We start from the raw sequence: 15,783 nt of genomic DNA, 5'->3' as shown, positions 1-15,783 counted from the left end.
GAAAAGAAAAAGTTCCACAGACAATGGAGGATTTCATCCTCAATTCTCCCAACACAGACCTAACGAAGACTAATTCCATACTGATCTGTGTACAGGCATCATTGGGGGCCTAGCTGTACTGAACAGATTGTTGCTTCCACAGTTTGAGGCATGTTCGAGGACTTTGGGAATCAGATCCTTCGTATGTGTGGATGAGATGTGCATGGTTGCAAGAACGCTTCTAGAAGGGCTTTTCCTCATGGAGGGGCTCGAAAACATAACTTTTGCCTTGTACAGATTCCACCTATCCTGTGGTTGAACAGATCCTGACCGACACCTTAAAGACTATGGGTGGTCTCACTGGGTAAACCTCTAAAGTGGCGCCTGGCTCATTCCAGGAATCCAGTGCTAAGGAAGATGGACCTTTGCTGGCTGCAGGTTTCCTTGATCACCTCACGAAAGGTGTGCATCTCCATGATAGAGTTGAAAGCCTAATTGTAAGAGAACAACTGTTCCATCATTGTTCTTTAAGGGCACTGGAATCCGCTTCTGTTCATACTCTAGGAGAAGCATTGCTCTAAGGACTCTGATATATGTATGATACTTCATGTTCCTTTGTAGTGATATGATATGATATGGTATTTGTAACGCGCCTATACACAGGTGTTTCAAGGCGCGACGAGGCAGGGAGGGGAGGAACAAGGGGAGACAGACAACGATCCTACTAGGCCAGGTGTCATTCAGATCGCGCAAGTTCAGGGGTGAGGGAGGGGGAAAAGTGCAAGGGGAAGGGGAGGGGGGGAAGTGCAGTACAAGGTAAGTGGCGTAAAGTAATAAATAAATAGGGCCAGCTGGTGGCAAGTGCAAGATAAGTGCAGAACAAGTGCTGGGGAAGGGGGCGGGGGGCTGTAGGGATACAGAGACAGTCCCGCAGTGCAGAGGGGTTCCAGGGCATCAGTGCAAGTGGAGAGTGGCTGGGCCCAGGACCGAGGCCGTTTAGAGTGGTCCAGTTGCAGGATCAGTGCAGTTTCAGTGAAGAATTAATTAGCACATGTAGTCATGTGATGTATCTGCTTTGCGCTCCAGTATTAGACTCTGTAAAGGCATCTCAATGTGGTTCTGTCCGATGAAGAGTACCCTGCAGTTTCTGGGGGTGTTTGAATTTGGTGGTCTTGTCGAAGATGCTTGTCTTTTCTTAGTTTTGTTTTCTTCTTGAGATTTTCCCACTATTAGCACTTCTATTCTACAAGTGCTTCCCTTTTGCATGTTTTAAATGTATCTGACGTATGTCGAACGTCTAAAGCCTGTGGTTTTTGAATTATTTCTCCACCAATGGGGATAATCTTCCCAAGTCTGCTCTTTGACAGAAGAAAGAGTTGAAAGTTTGAAAGAGTTTGCTCTTTCTAAATGAAGATGAGACTGAAGGATCGTTTTAGGTTGAATCTTGGCGAGCTCTTTGACAGAAGAAAGAGTTGAAAGTTTGAAAGAGTTTGCTCTTTCTAAATGAAGATGAGACTGAAGGATCGTTTTAGGTTGAATCTTGGCGAGCTGATTTAAGTTCTTTCTTTAGGTGAGTTCTCTGATTTGTTTACTAATACATTTTTATTATTTATTAGTAAATATCAATATTAGTAAGTCAATAATTATGTATTGTTCTTTCAATTAGAGTACAGCTATTGGCTCTTCTTTGGAACCAATAGTTTTCCCTCATGTTTCCCTCAGCAAACTAGATTATGGAGGATTCCTTTGCTTCTCCCAAGTTTTAAACTGGCAGATTATTGTGACGTGGCTGAGCTTTATCTCCATACAAATATGATTTTTAACGCAATGGCTGCTGTGAGGAGTCAGGAATGAGACGCGTGCACAGAGAGCTCATAGTTCTGGTTATAAACGTCAATTCAAAATAAAAGGGTGTTGGAAAATGCCTCACTGTCCCTACTCTGAGATATTTCCCTACCTCAACCAAAAACTAAGGAACTGTCAAATTGTCAAGATGTCCAAAGCAAAAATGTCATGTGTCCGAAAATACTATTCTGGCCCTCACATTCTAAAATTAACTCTAAGGTGAAAAGGGTAATGTCTTTGGCCTTGAAAGTGCACAAATGTTAAAGTTCAAAAGGAAAGGCATAACTCAAACACAAAAGTTCCCAATGGATAAAGTTCACAGTTCCAGGGGATTGCCCATTCCCCAAGTTTTGTTCTCAAGATATTTTAAACTCCTTAGGGTATGAGTCTTCCTTGAAATTCTCTGATTAACAAAAACAACTTGTAAACAAAACAACTTGCCCGTTGGTCTCAGTTCCACAGGATACCTGGTGTACTTCCCTGCCAGGTTTCTTCTCCACTTTAATATAATGTTTTCTCACAGTCTTGGCTTTGCCTGGTTTCATTCACTTTACACACCTGCAAACTTTACTTGAACTGGTATACTCTCCTGCCAGTGCTTTCTCAATTGTTATACTTGACACACTTGCAAACTTGTACATTCATTCCGTTACTAGCCCCTTTTTAAACATTGGATCTCATATTTCTTTTTATGCACTTCCTTTATCTTTGTCCTTGATAAGGTTGCCAAAGTGCCCTTGTGTCTCAGCTTTCCTCCTGAGGACTCACCATCTTTCTGTGGCAACGTTGGTAACGTTGCCAAAGCGCCTGGTGTCCCAGCTTCCCTTCTGAGGACTGGCTTTCTGTAGCGTCCTTCGGTTGTCTCATGGTGAGCGTGAAGTGGCTGTTCGACATCCCGACCCCGCTTCCCGGGCTCACGGACTTCGCTTGGTGGGTCCCGCGTCCTTCACAGCTCCTGCCTGCGTGCCTGCCGAGTGCTTCTCCATGTTCAGGCGGAGTGGATACTGCTCTCCGTTCCCACAAACGCCAGGAAGTCTTCCTCTCTCTTCCTCTCGTGGCTTTGACGCAGCAGACCAGTTACATAGTCTTCCTTGCAGCACAGTAGTCCCTCGGTCAGCACCGAGAGGATGAGATTTCACCAGGTAGGTGTTTTTTTTTAAATGTCCCAGCACCTACCTATGCGCTCGCAACCACTAAAGCGCCTCTTGCCTTTACTGATCCCCATTACTCCGTTCAGCTTTCTCATCGCAGTACTTTCACATGTATGGAAATGGTAGTCAGTTCTTGGTTAACATATGTGTAGAACATTGGAAAGTATTCTCAGTAGCTTCCATGGGTGGTTGAAGGGAGCCATGACAATGTGCCATTAATGCATGGGGAATGGCAGAGATAGCCCTAAATGGAAAAGGTATATACCATGTCTCATCCGATGATGTTGTATCACCCTCCTCTGAGTATCACCTCCCCCCATGTGGTCCTCCCGCATATCGCCACCCCTAGGATCAGGTAGCGGCTTCCGTCCCCAAGCCACATGAAGAGAGGCTACCGCTGTGGATGGAGTGATAACCATCAGATTAATCACACTGCTTTAGGGCTGTCTTCTTAGGAGAAACCTGCGGTTTCTTTCCTTTTTCTTTAGTTCAATCTTAAGATTATAGGCCTCATTACAAGTTTGCCGGTAGAAAATGAAAAATACTGGCATGCCGGTGCTACGGTATCTGTGTAGCACTGCTGCTGGAATCAACTGATGATTCTGAGTCGGCGTGTGCGCGCATCGCGGCATGCTGGAAACGTTAGCACTGGCATGGCGGTAAAACCATCAAATGGCCACAAAACCATACCGGCATCCTCGCTGATGCTGACTCTGTTTCCAGCTCCGAGCACACTGCTGTTACCGGCACCCGGTATTACTGGAACCGGAAATAACATGCTTCTATGTGTGCTTACTACACATGCAATGAACCACGCCTTGTTAGACCTTAATGTTAAAACTGAATCTAGGAGTGCTACTGCTGTTGTACTTGAACTGTTGCCTCTCAGACCCTAGTGATACATTGAATCTAGGTGTGCTAATGCCCATGTATTGAACTGTCTCTTGTCAGACTTTAGTGATAAATCGAATCTAGGTGGGCTAATGCCCATGTACTGAACTGTCGCTTCTCAGACTCTAGTGATAAATTGAATCTAGAGGTGCTAATGCCCATGTATAGAACTGCTGTTTGTCAGACTTTAGTGATAAAACTGAATTTAGGTGTGCTACTGCCCTGCATTCGAACTGCTGCCCCTTCAGACCCAGGTGTTATACGATTGCATGCCAACTGCCAACAGCTACTCTGAACTAATCCTATCCTGCCCACGCATACAATGTATCTCCATGCGCTCTATACTGTGCTACTAAGATTACTTCTCTATACTATGAATATCCAATACCCGATCACGTCACTAAACTTACTTGCACACGAGTCCCCACCTAACTCTCACAAACCAACTGACATGATCACCACAACTTGCACTGTCCTCCAGAGGAACCTCAAACTACGTGCCAGGCTCCCAAGGCTCTATGACCCTTTAACCAAAGTAGCTCACAGCAAGGCTACCACTAGCCCCCATAGCCCCTCCCAGCACCCTCTTCAACTAAACAGTACACTCTATCGCGAGTCTATTCGTGCCCAGAAAGGCACGCATAAATCCTCGCTACCACTTTCAAAACCAGCACAACCTGGGACCAAGGGAGCACTGATAAATGCCCGCTCTATGGTAGCCCACGCAACAGACATTGCCGACCTACTCTATAATGAAGACCTGGACTTCTTAGCTGTCACTGAATCTTGGCTACATCCAACAGCAGGCCCTGCAATTATGCTAGCCATTGCAGATGACTATACTAAGACTTGATCGTACCACCTCTCGAGGCGGAGGTCTTGCCATTATAGCTAAAACTAAATTCCCCCTGATTATTGAGACACCATCCAACGCAGGATCTTGTGAATCCTTAACTGCAAAGCCAACCATATCTAACACACAATCCATCTCCATCCACCTTATTTACCGACCACCTGGCACCTTAGGGCCATTTGAAGAAGACCTTACAAATATCCTATCCAATAATCTCAAGAACTCGTCACAAAGCATTTTACCAGGGGACTTTAACCTGGGTTTTAGTGACCCCGCAAATGCTAATGCCACAATAATTAATAATACCTTAGAGGAATTGGGTTTTACCCAGAAGATCACAGAGCCTACTCATACCAAAGGTAGAACTCTGGACTGGCTAGCTGCGCACAATTGCCCAGTCCTGATCTCTTCTATACTTCCACAGCCTTGGACAGATCACTACTTGATCTCGTTTACCCTAGAGGCGACACCAGAACATTACCCCTGAAAATCTGATCCCATTGATCGTACCGACCTTGAACGACATCCCGGACCACACAGATCCCGTTATGATGGTAGACATATACAATAAAGTTATGCTCTCATCTCTTGATGTCATAGCCCCTTCGCAGCTGAAAAAGAGCAAACCTAGAAAACACATCAACTCTTGGTTCTCTCCCCATCTTAAAGCCCTCAGACAGGCAAAGCGACGCTGTGAAAAAATCTGGAGATCACATCCTTCAGAAAAAAATAAGAAAAACCTGAGTAGACTAGCCTCCCAATATAAAAAAGAAATTATCCTGGCCAAACTAATGTCCTACAGCACTCGAATCCTACAAGCCAAATCTAATACCAGAGAGCTCTTTACTATACTAAAAGAGCTTGAATCTCCTATCCAAGCTCCTGACTCGTGCCTCAAGGATAACAACTGGTGCACGGGTATACAAAATGCCTTAGCCAACAAAATCTCCTCCCTCAAGACAAAAATAAACACTAAAAGAGATTCCCTTCTCTCTTCTACTAAACCTAGCAGCCTCATCCCTAAAAAGACTCACCCTACTCAGACGCACCTCCATGTGCACAACCCCCACTTTAAATTCCACAGAGTATCTACCAAAGAGGTAGAAAAGGTCATTCTCACTCTCAAACCATCGAACTGCCAAGGGGACCTATGCCCTGCACAATTAATTAAGGACGCGGCTCGTGATCTCGCACCATTTATTACCAAACTAATAAATGTGTCATTCACATCAGGCACCGTACCTAACAATTTGAAACAATCATGGGTCCTCCCCCTGCTCAAAAAACCGAATCTAGACCCCTCTACTCCTACTAATTACCGCCCCATCACCACAGTACCATTCCTTCTTAAAATCCTCGACTAAATAGCATACCAACAAATCCAAGATTACCTCGAGCACTTCCACCTCTTAGGAGTCAGACAATCGGGCTTCAGGCTTCAGGCCTCAACATGGTACCGAAACTGCACTCATAGATCTTAAGGCACAGATAGATGAGCTGAGAGATCGGGGTATGACTGCACTACTGCTACTTCTTGATCTCTCAGCTGCCTTTGACCTGGTCGACCACAAGATCTTATGTGACCACCTTCAAAAAACAGCCCACTTCTCTCAAGAGGCAACTGACTGGATCCAATCCTTTCTAAATAACCGCACAATGGGTCTTCTCCCTACTAGCAGCAGCCGACCCAACTCATGCATTTCCCTGACACTGTACAACATATTCACGAAGCCCCTTTTTGATGATCTAGATGGTCTGGGTATCGCCATACTAATTATGCCGATGATACCCAGATCCTCAACCCGTTGATGGGGGATTATAACAAGGATTTGGCCTTCGTCAACAGAGTGTACCTCATCATTCAGGCATGGATGGCCTCACACGGTCTATGCCACATAACCTTATCAAACTGGACCAAAATTACTCCTCTTTTGTTATTGACAACAATAAGATTACGGTAGCCAAGGAAGTCAAAACCCTTGGCTTCTACCTAGACTCCACTCTCACCTTCAAAAAACAAGTTAATGCTATGGCTTCCGCCACATCCTACACATGCAAACTCATCAGAGCAGCTAAACCTTTTCTCTCTCCATCCAATTGCATCACCCTAGCCAGGGCGCTGATCCCGTCCAAGCTGGACTATTGCAACGCATTATATGTAGGCTGCAACAAATATATCACTAACAAAATACAGATCCTTCAAAATAATGCCCTAAGAGCGGCCCTCAGTATGCCGAAGAAAGCCCACATTTCTGATTCTAGAAGATCCGTCAACTGGCTATCCACTAAAGACAAAATATTCCTCAAATCGGTTTCCCTGACTCACAAATGCCTCCACCAAGCAGCCCCTCAATACCTTATCAGTAGATTCACCAGACCAACTTCCTCTCGCCCCTCTAGAATGGCCAACTCTAATCTCCTCCTGGTGCCTAGATTTAAACGTACAATGTCTGGAGGGAACAGCTTCCCGGTAAAAGCAGCACAATTCTGGAACTCCCTTCCACCTACTTGCAGGGAGGACCTTGTATTTGTATTTTATTTATTTGTATAGCGCACCCGGCCCTGGGGCAGTTGGGCGCATATCTTACAGCTATGAAGCTCTTAGGCAATACAGTTACATAGGAGAGTACAGTTACACAATTACATAGTTACAGCAACAATAAAACAATACACAAGGATGAGTACAATCAAATGCAAAAGGCATAACCGCAGCCGCAGACATGCTAGTAGGCACCCCTGTTCGCCTGGCAGTCAAGTTCATGCAACCAATGTGTAGATTTTCTTTTGAGGATATGGAAGGATGGTTCCGATATAATGGACGTTGGCAGTGTGTTCCATAGCTTGGCCGCCTGTACAGGAAAGCTAGAACCCCCTGAGTTCTGCAGCTTAAATCTAGGAATGGACATAGTGTGGGCTTGGGCCGATCTTAAGGGCCTTGAAGAAGTGTGTGGTAGGAGTCTGTTTTTAACCGATAGCCAATTAAGGTTACGTCTTCTATCGGATATATGTGACTTCTTTGGGATGTTAAGGGCAGCCCTGATAGCGTTGTTCTGTGTCACTTGTAATTTACACATGTTTCTAAGACTAGTCCCTAGAAAGAGTGAGTTACAATAGTCGATTTTGGACATAACTAGCGTTCTAGCCAGGGTGATGCAGTTGGGTGTCGTGAGGAAAGGCCTACACTCGGTAATAAGCTTGCAGGTGTAAGCGGATGCTGCAACAACAGCATTGGTTTGTCTATTGAAGGATAAGGTGTCATCTAAATAAATGCCGAGAGTTTTAGTATTATTGGAAGCTGAGATGGTGTTGCCGTCAATAATGAAGGATTTGAATGAAGGGTCTAGTTTGTTCAGTCTGGAGTGGGAGCCAAGTATTAGTATCTCAGTTTTCTCATCATTTAAACAGAGTCCATGATGCGCCATCCAGGCTTGGATTACTGAGTAAATACCATTAAGGACTTTGGAATCTTCAACGTGATTCCCTGAGATTGGGATTAGTATCTGGGTGTCGGCATAATTAGAATACGAGACACCCATGGAGTCAATAATATAGAATAATGGCTTAGTAAAGACATTATAGAGCGTAGGGGAGACGCATGATCCTTGAGGGACCCCACAGAGTACAGGAGATGGTTCAGCAGAGGCTGAGGGAGAGAACACTCTCAAGGTTCTGTTAGCAAGGAAATAACTAATCCAAGAGGTGGCGGAGTCAGAGAAGTGTGCAGCTGATTTTAGGTGTTGGCATAGTATTTGGTGGTTGACAAGGTCGAAGGCCGCTGATGTGTCGAGTAGTAATAGGAGTGCTAGTTTACCATTGTCTTTGATGTCATGCATTTGTGTTACAAGGTCAATCAAGGCCGTTTCTGTGCCATGTCTATGGTGGAAACCAGATTGTCTGAGGCCCAAAAGATTGTTGGATTCTAGATATGCTTGAATTTGTAAGCAAGCAGCGCGATCCAAAATATTTAGTAGAAAAGGCACTGTCGTAATAGGTCTGTAGTTAGGATTGCTAGGGTCAAGTGAGGGTTTTTTGAGGAGTCGAATGACCCAGGCATCTTTTAAGTTATCAGGTATTGTGCCTGTTTTGAACGAGGCATTGATAAGACTAGTGATGAAATGGGTGAGGTCCTGCGCAACTGCTTTAATGATAGGAGCTGGGCAGGGGTCACCAGAGAGTGTACTAGCTGAGTCATTAGCATTAGTGTCTGCTGGGTCAATAAAACCAAGGTTGAAGTCTCCAAGTATTAAACTTTGCGAGTTAGGTTTGGCATTGTTGGTAAGGAGTGACAGAATGTCGTCAGAGAAGGTTGAGATTGGACCAGGTGGTCGGTAAATGATGTGTAATGTGACCGTCTGGTTGGAGGATAGAGGCAATTTGAGGGATAGAGATTCAGCCGAAGAGATCTGGAGGTTAGGAATGGCTGCGATATCAAGTGAGTTCTTGAAAATAATAGCGATTCCTCCCCCTTTAGCTTGGGCCGTATTTCTGTCGCATCTGATTATGGAGTAGTTGGCTGGGATGGCTAGATATAATGATGGACCTGAGGCTGCATGTAACCATGTTTCTGTGACTGCGAGGAAGTCAAGGTTTTCAGTGGTTATAAAGTCAGCGATATCCAGTGCATGGGCCGAGATAGATCAAGCATTGGTAAGGACTGCCTTGATCAATGTGTCCTTCGGGATGTTTTTATGAGTTGGTGTGTGACTTGTGTTGACAGTTGTGTTAGAAGGGGTTGTGTACAAGGCCTTAGGGGCAAACATTTTTTTTATATTAGTTACCTGTAGGTGTGAAGTCATTATACTGAATCTGGATCTTAATCTAAGATTTCTCAGGAGAATAGATTGTTGATTGGGTACTAGTTTGGTTGAATGGAAGTTCTTGGTGGTAGATGAAGGGTGGACCTTCCCTACCGCCAATTCAGATCTAACACCATCCATTGGCTCAAGGCTCACGAAACATAACGACCGCTTGCTCTCTTGCCGCCCTGATGTCCCACACCACTATGTTTGTAAATATGTACATTTAGGCTGTCACCGGGTTCGGCGTAGATACCTTTCATGAGACAACCGGCATCTTGCATATAATATTGCTTATATTGTTTGTTTATCGCTGTAACTTATGCCTCTTCGGCGTGCATTTTCTTTTTGACGCGTCCAGCACTGTAACCACAGTTGGACCTCATTCCTCTGTATGTAACCAAGCTTTGCAATCCTCTTGATGCCTCTGCACCTTGCTACCTCTGGGTTAGGTGCGCAATATAAATAAATAAATACAAATGCAAACATCATCACCAGAACATGAAATATACCTGCGGCCATTATAAAAACACAATCCATTGCAATTCTCAGTGCACAGGAGTGTGAGGCACAATCTGAGCACTTACTAATATTGAGAGACATGTACACAAGACTACCTGCCATACGTAGGTGCAAGCCGAGGTTCAGTGTACCTGAACTGAACATGCTTGCGGATATGCTTGTTGAGCACTTTGCCGAAGTGTTCTGCACTGACCTACGGCGCCAAACACAAACTAGAAAGGCCATCTGGGAGGAGGTTGCCCGGAAGGTGTGGGAGGTGGGGACAACACCCAGGACAGTGCAGGACTACAAAAAGAGGTGGGATGATCTACGTCTGTGTGTGCGCAACCTCCTTGCCGCACAGCCCGTCCGGGTCACGACCACAGGAGGGGGACCACCATTGCCTATTAAACTGGAGGAATCGTGCAGCAGTATCATGCACATGGAGGCGATAGAGGGAGTCAGAGATGCAGAGGCTGGAGATGTGTCATCCAATGATGCCGGTGAGTCCCCGTAAGCCCAAAGTCACATCACACACCTTGTGTTGAAAATGGGTAGGCCAATACGTCAAGTATGTTGAACCCCGAGGACAGTATATTCCTGCTGGCATTCCACCCACCCTCAACCTCATCGCACACATGCACATTGTAGTTGCCTGCAACCCCCACTCATACACCACTCACACATTACACAGGTCCCCTGTATTGCCCCCACAATTTGCATCTGCATGCACTCAGACACACATCCCCCTGACAATGTACAACGGCTATCGTCACCACCGTGCTACCACATGCCCAAAGTCACGTCAGTGTCTTGTACCCCCACCACCAGCAGATGATAAGATGCACACATCAATGATACATGTGGCACACTTGTAAAAACCCACCATGTCCCATCCCACAAAATCGCCATCAATGCAACAACTGCCATAGGCAGCAGTTACATGTGAAACACATCAGTTTCACAATCAGACACATGACGCACAGCTTGTGTATGACGTCCATAACACCCAAACCGGGAAACACTAGTACCCCAGGCAACAGACACTGCTCACACCATGCCCACACAACACACATGCACCCACACTGCATCCCCGACACATGCATGTGTGCACCATGCCATGACCTCCACCATGTCCATGACAATTCACATCCATTTTAAAGTACTAACATTGATGTCTGTCTGATGGATCTACAACCATCACTGATGCCCTGCCTTACTGTCCCACACAGGCACATCATCTGGCAATGACGGCGATCTTCCGACCACATCCAGGCTCACCAGGGCACAGGCCGCTGCAGGGCAACCACCACATCCAGCCAGGATACCAACACATCCATAAGGAGACATGAGCAGGCAATGCCACCTGCGGCCCAGCCAGCCCGCCAGCAGGAGTCAGCTGCGGCCCATCCACCCCACCAGCAGGAGGCACCTGCAGCCCAGCCACCCCGCCAGCAGGACGCATCTATGGCCCTGCCCCTCGCCAGCAGGAAGCACCAACAGCCCAGCCACCCCCCCCCCCTGCCAGCAGGAGGCACCTGCGATCAAGTCCCCCCACCAACATGAAGCACCAGCGGGACCAGCCCTACCCCCACCAGCATGAGGCACCTGCGATCCAGCCCCCCCCCCCGCCAGCAGATGGCACCTGCGTACTAGCAGCCCCGCCAGCAGGAATCACCTGCACCCCTTCCACAAGGGGGTGGACTGGACAACATTGGGGATGACGGTGGAGCGGAGAACATACCCAGCGACCACAGCTATGGGGATGCTGCTGGATTCAGGCCCGAGAGCAACCCATACAACCAGCACCACTACGTAATGTACGTGACATTGAGGGGTGCCTCACTAGGATGGAGGAACGTCAGCAAGCCATGCACATAATGGTGCAGCAATACCTTGCCGAGGCCCAGCTCATGCAGCAGACAATGCAGGACACCGCCAGGAACACAGCACGCATGCTGGGCAGAGCCACAGAGGGAGAGTACCATCTTGCATGGCGTGTGTGGGAGGGGAATGGATCCATTTTGTCCTTGGGTGGAGTCGATTGTAGTGTTGGATCAGGCAATTGCCGTACAATGGCACATAACCACGCTACTGGGACCATCCTCCAGTATGACACCCACAAGTTCCTGGAAAAGAAGCCCTTTGCGTTGATCGCATTTGCTCACACACCCCTCCGACAACAAGGGGGCGTAAATAGGACAAGGATTTGGTGTGTGTGTGGGGAGTGCTAGTTGGGCAGGGGATTTGGGGGGATAGTTGGTGACAGGGTGTGGGGGGATAGTTGGGGGAGGGGATGTGGTGATAGTAGGATGTGATCGTAGTGGTAGGTAAGGACAATCACATTTGTACATAGTTGATCTTGTCACAATATATCTGGTGTTGCAAAAAAAGAACCTGACTGGACATTTCTCTTTCAGTGCGAGTGCATTTATTCGTGTACAGTGTCCAGTGCCCAATGAGCTTGATGTCCAATGCCGTGTCTGTTATAGTTGCTGAAAAGTAGTGGTGAATTAGTTCTCGCTGTGTGGCATGTCCAACATTGCCATCATGGCACGTTGCATTATTCTCATCATCCTCCGCCTCTGGTGGCAGCATGTCCATGGCGGGGGGCCAGGGGACGTTGCGCCGGATGCACGTGTTGTGCAACATGGCACATGCAGGCACAATTTTGCCCACCTTTTCTGGGCTGTACATGAGGGCTCCCCCAGATCTGCCGAGGCAGCGGAACCTGGCCTTCAACAGGCCAAAAGTCTGCTCAATGGTGCAGCCAATTAAATGAAATGATATTTTATTTATATCATGCTCGTAGTGTTTGAGAGCGCGACCAGGCAAAAGGGAGGGGAACAGGGGAGAACAAAATAGAAAACAGCGGTCTTACTTTTTTGTATTTTTTATTTAATTGATTTAGCTGATTACTCAACTTTACAATATTGTTTAGTACAAATACAAACATTAAAAATGATTTCATTACAAATTAAAACAAATCAAAAGTATGTTAACAAGGTTATTCGTCTAACCATTGAAAAGTTTTATAGCTAAAACATCTAAATTTAAAATACTTCATATTATCTCATATATTAAAGTACAAAGTCACAAAGACGACTACATTTTTACACAAGTTACCCAGTATTTTGATAACAAGACCGGTCATCATCTGCTGTTATTTTGTCTCACATATGTCTTTGTGTATTAAACACAGCATGTAGATAATTTGTAACTGCAATGCAAATAGACATTCGAGTTCCTCATATAAACATTTTCCATCCATCATCATCATCATTGAGTGTAGTCAGATGTGTATAATATTTACATAAATGTAATTCTCTGGTCTTTATTAATGCTGGACATTCAAGCATGATGTGACGGAGAGTTTCAATTTGATTTGTCCTTTCACAAAATCTACAGACATTCATAGTTTGTGTCATCATTTTTTGGTTGGCTAAGACCGCCTTAGTCGGCCAAAGATTGAATCTAAACCGAGTAAAAGCAGATATAAAAGCCATCGACTGATATAAAAGGAGATATAACTCACATATTCCATGTTTTTTTTCTGGCCATGGATTATAGCCAAAGTTGTTGTGCGTGCAACAAAGCTCCCAGGTGTGAATCCAATCTGGTAGATACACCTTTTTCGTAGCTCTCTAGATTTTCTAAAACAGTGCTTAATATCAGGTCAGCCGTGGCAATAATATTGAAAATGTTATTTTGCCACTCTACAACAGTCCTATGTTTTGACAAAAGGAGGTACTGAGAAAGGGACCAGAGTAGAGTTGTAGGGTTCTTGGGGAATATACATTTTCTGAACAGGGCACACTGACGCCATTGGAAAATGCTACTTTAAGAAGTCAAGCCCAACTCTTATCGTAGAAAAGCAATTGGCACACATTGGGGTAAACTTAGGATTGATCTGCAATATTTACCTTCCAATTTTTGCAAACTTACATGTTTAATACTGAGCTATGTTTCCAGACCATACAAAAGTATAGGAATCTTTTTCGCTTTATAGTATGCAATAGCTGATCTTATTGAGAATTTCCCATATTTTCGTAGAATCATCTTAGTTTGGGAAATGGCTGTGGCTAACTTTACTTCCATGGTCCGTAAGAACACCCTGTCAAACAGCTGATTATCAATTTGCATGCCCAGGTATGTGTATGTTTCCACTATCTCCAATGCAGAGTTTTGAAGTGTCCACTTCATTGTGCTCCTTTTTGCATACTTGGTATTCCAGATAATTATTTTAGATTTTTTGGATTTGTCCGTTAACTGATTTGTGTCTAGATAGGATGACAGTGCTTGAAGTAATTTGTGCAACCCTATCGGTGTCTTTGAAATTAACAGCAAAGCGTCAGCATATAATAAGGCCATTATTTTCTCATGCCCCAATTTTGGAGCGTCTGACGTCACCTCTCTAAACTCATCAGGCAAATCAGACAGAAAGAAGTTAAAGAGGGCTGAGAGGAGTGAACAACCCTGCCTCAGTCCCCTTGTAGTGAGTACTGATGTAATGAGCATCCCCTGGGTATTCAGCCTAACACGCAACAAAGTTTTGCTGTGTAAATTCATTGACAATATCTACAATAGTGGCTGGGCAGTTCTCTGTTTGTAACTTGTTTACCAAAATTGGTCGGGAGATTGAGTCAAATGCAGCATTAAAATCGAAGAACGCAAAGTATAGCGGCTGTTTCAAAGCATAATACTGTTGTTTAATAGCACATAAAGTTGTCAAATTTACGGCCGTGCCCATCCCGGCTATAAAGCCGGTCTGGTGGAGATCTCGCTTTTGACAATTTAATGTCCATGCGTTAAAGTCCCGTAATACACATTGTGCAAAGATTTTGCCCGCTACATCTAAAAGTGAGATTTTACTACGCCCAGTGACATTGAGAAAGCGCAAGTGCATTGAAAGGGGGGAAAGTGCATGGAAGCATGGAAGGGGGGGCGGGTCATCTTGTGGAAAGTGCAGAACCGAGGAGAGAACATAATAAATAAAGTGCGTACATGGGCACAGTTGAACGCCTGTTCGTGCCTGTTGTGGGGTTGCCTGATGGGGGTTATGATCCATGGAATCGGGATACCCTGCATCACCTGCACGAGAGCAAGAGAAAGAGTGCATGTCAATTTCCTGGTAATTTCATGTTGGCACAGACAGTATAGTTTTCATTTGAGAAGACTGACATGCACAGGCAATCATTTCTTTACATAGCACAAGTTATTTTCTGTCTACCCCAAGGGAACTTAGTCAGGATATGTGTGGGGTGCTCGTTGTGCAGTTGGTTTCACATGGACCATTCACAGGCAACTTGGCCTTTGAGAATTTCTGTACAACTGAGACCAATGGATGTAAGTCTCATTAATGTGTTACAAATGAGAGTGAACTGTCCCTGTACAATGCTACTTTTCACATTTACATGATTCGCGTTTGTGATTTAGTGGTAGTACTGGTATGCAGTCTCTATTTACAACCCTTCATCTGGACATCCTTATATATCATAACCGATATGACGAGAACACATACTGATCAGTTATATGTGTGCGGGGTAAAGGGTTAAATATAGCAATAAGGGTGGGTGAGTGTATTTAGGGATGAAAAATGCTGAATTGAGTGAGGCCGCCAACTTAGAATCATGTATTAGTGGTAGTCAAGGATTTTCTCATTTTGGAAGATTTGTCCTAAACGCATTCAACTTAAAGGTTTCCCTTAAGGAGACCTGACATGGGTGTTAACAGGCAGTGTACCTGTGTGACTGCACACACATTTCAC

The 15,783-nt window shown here is 45.2% G+C and overlaps 1 protein-coding gene across 1 annotated transcript in view; it reads right to left on the bottom strand.

Moving 5' to 3' along the window:
- Positions 1 to 13,027: 13,027 nt before the first annotated feature.
- LOC138550176 (uncharacterized) overlaps positions 13,028 to 15,783 on the bottom strand; it is a 47,307-nt gene continuing 44,551 nt past the window's right edge. The window contains exon 2 of the mRNA XM_069642390.1: positions 13,028 to 15,107. The gene's annotated coding sequence lies outside the window, so the exon portion shown is untranslated. The remainder of the gene's footprint in view (positions 15,108 to 15,783) is intronic.

Source organism: Ambystoma mexicanum, chromosome 1q (assembly GCF_040938575.1).
Source record: "Ambystoma mexicanum isolate Mex_15411 chromosome 1q, UKY_AmexF1_1, whole genome shotgun sequence".
In the NCBI taxonomy this organism is placed as follows: Eukaryota; Metazoa; Chordata; class Amphibia; order Caudata; family Ambystomatidae; genus Ambystoma; species Ambystoma mexicanum.
Note: the sequence above shows the minus strand (reverse complement) of the source record. Positions and strands in the feature narration are given on the sequence as shown.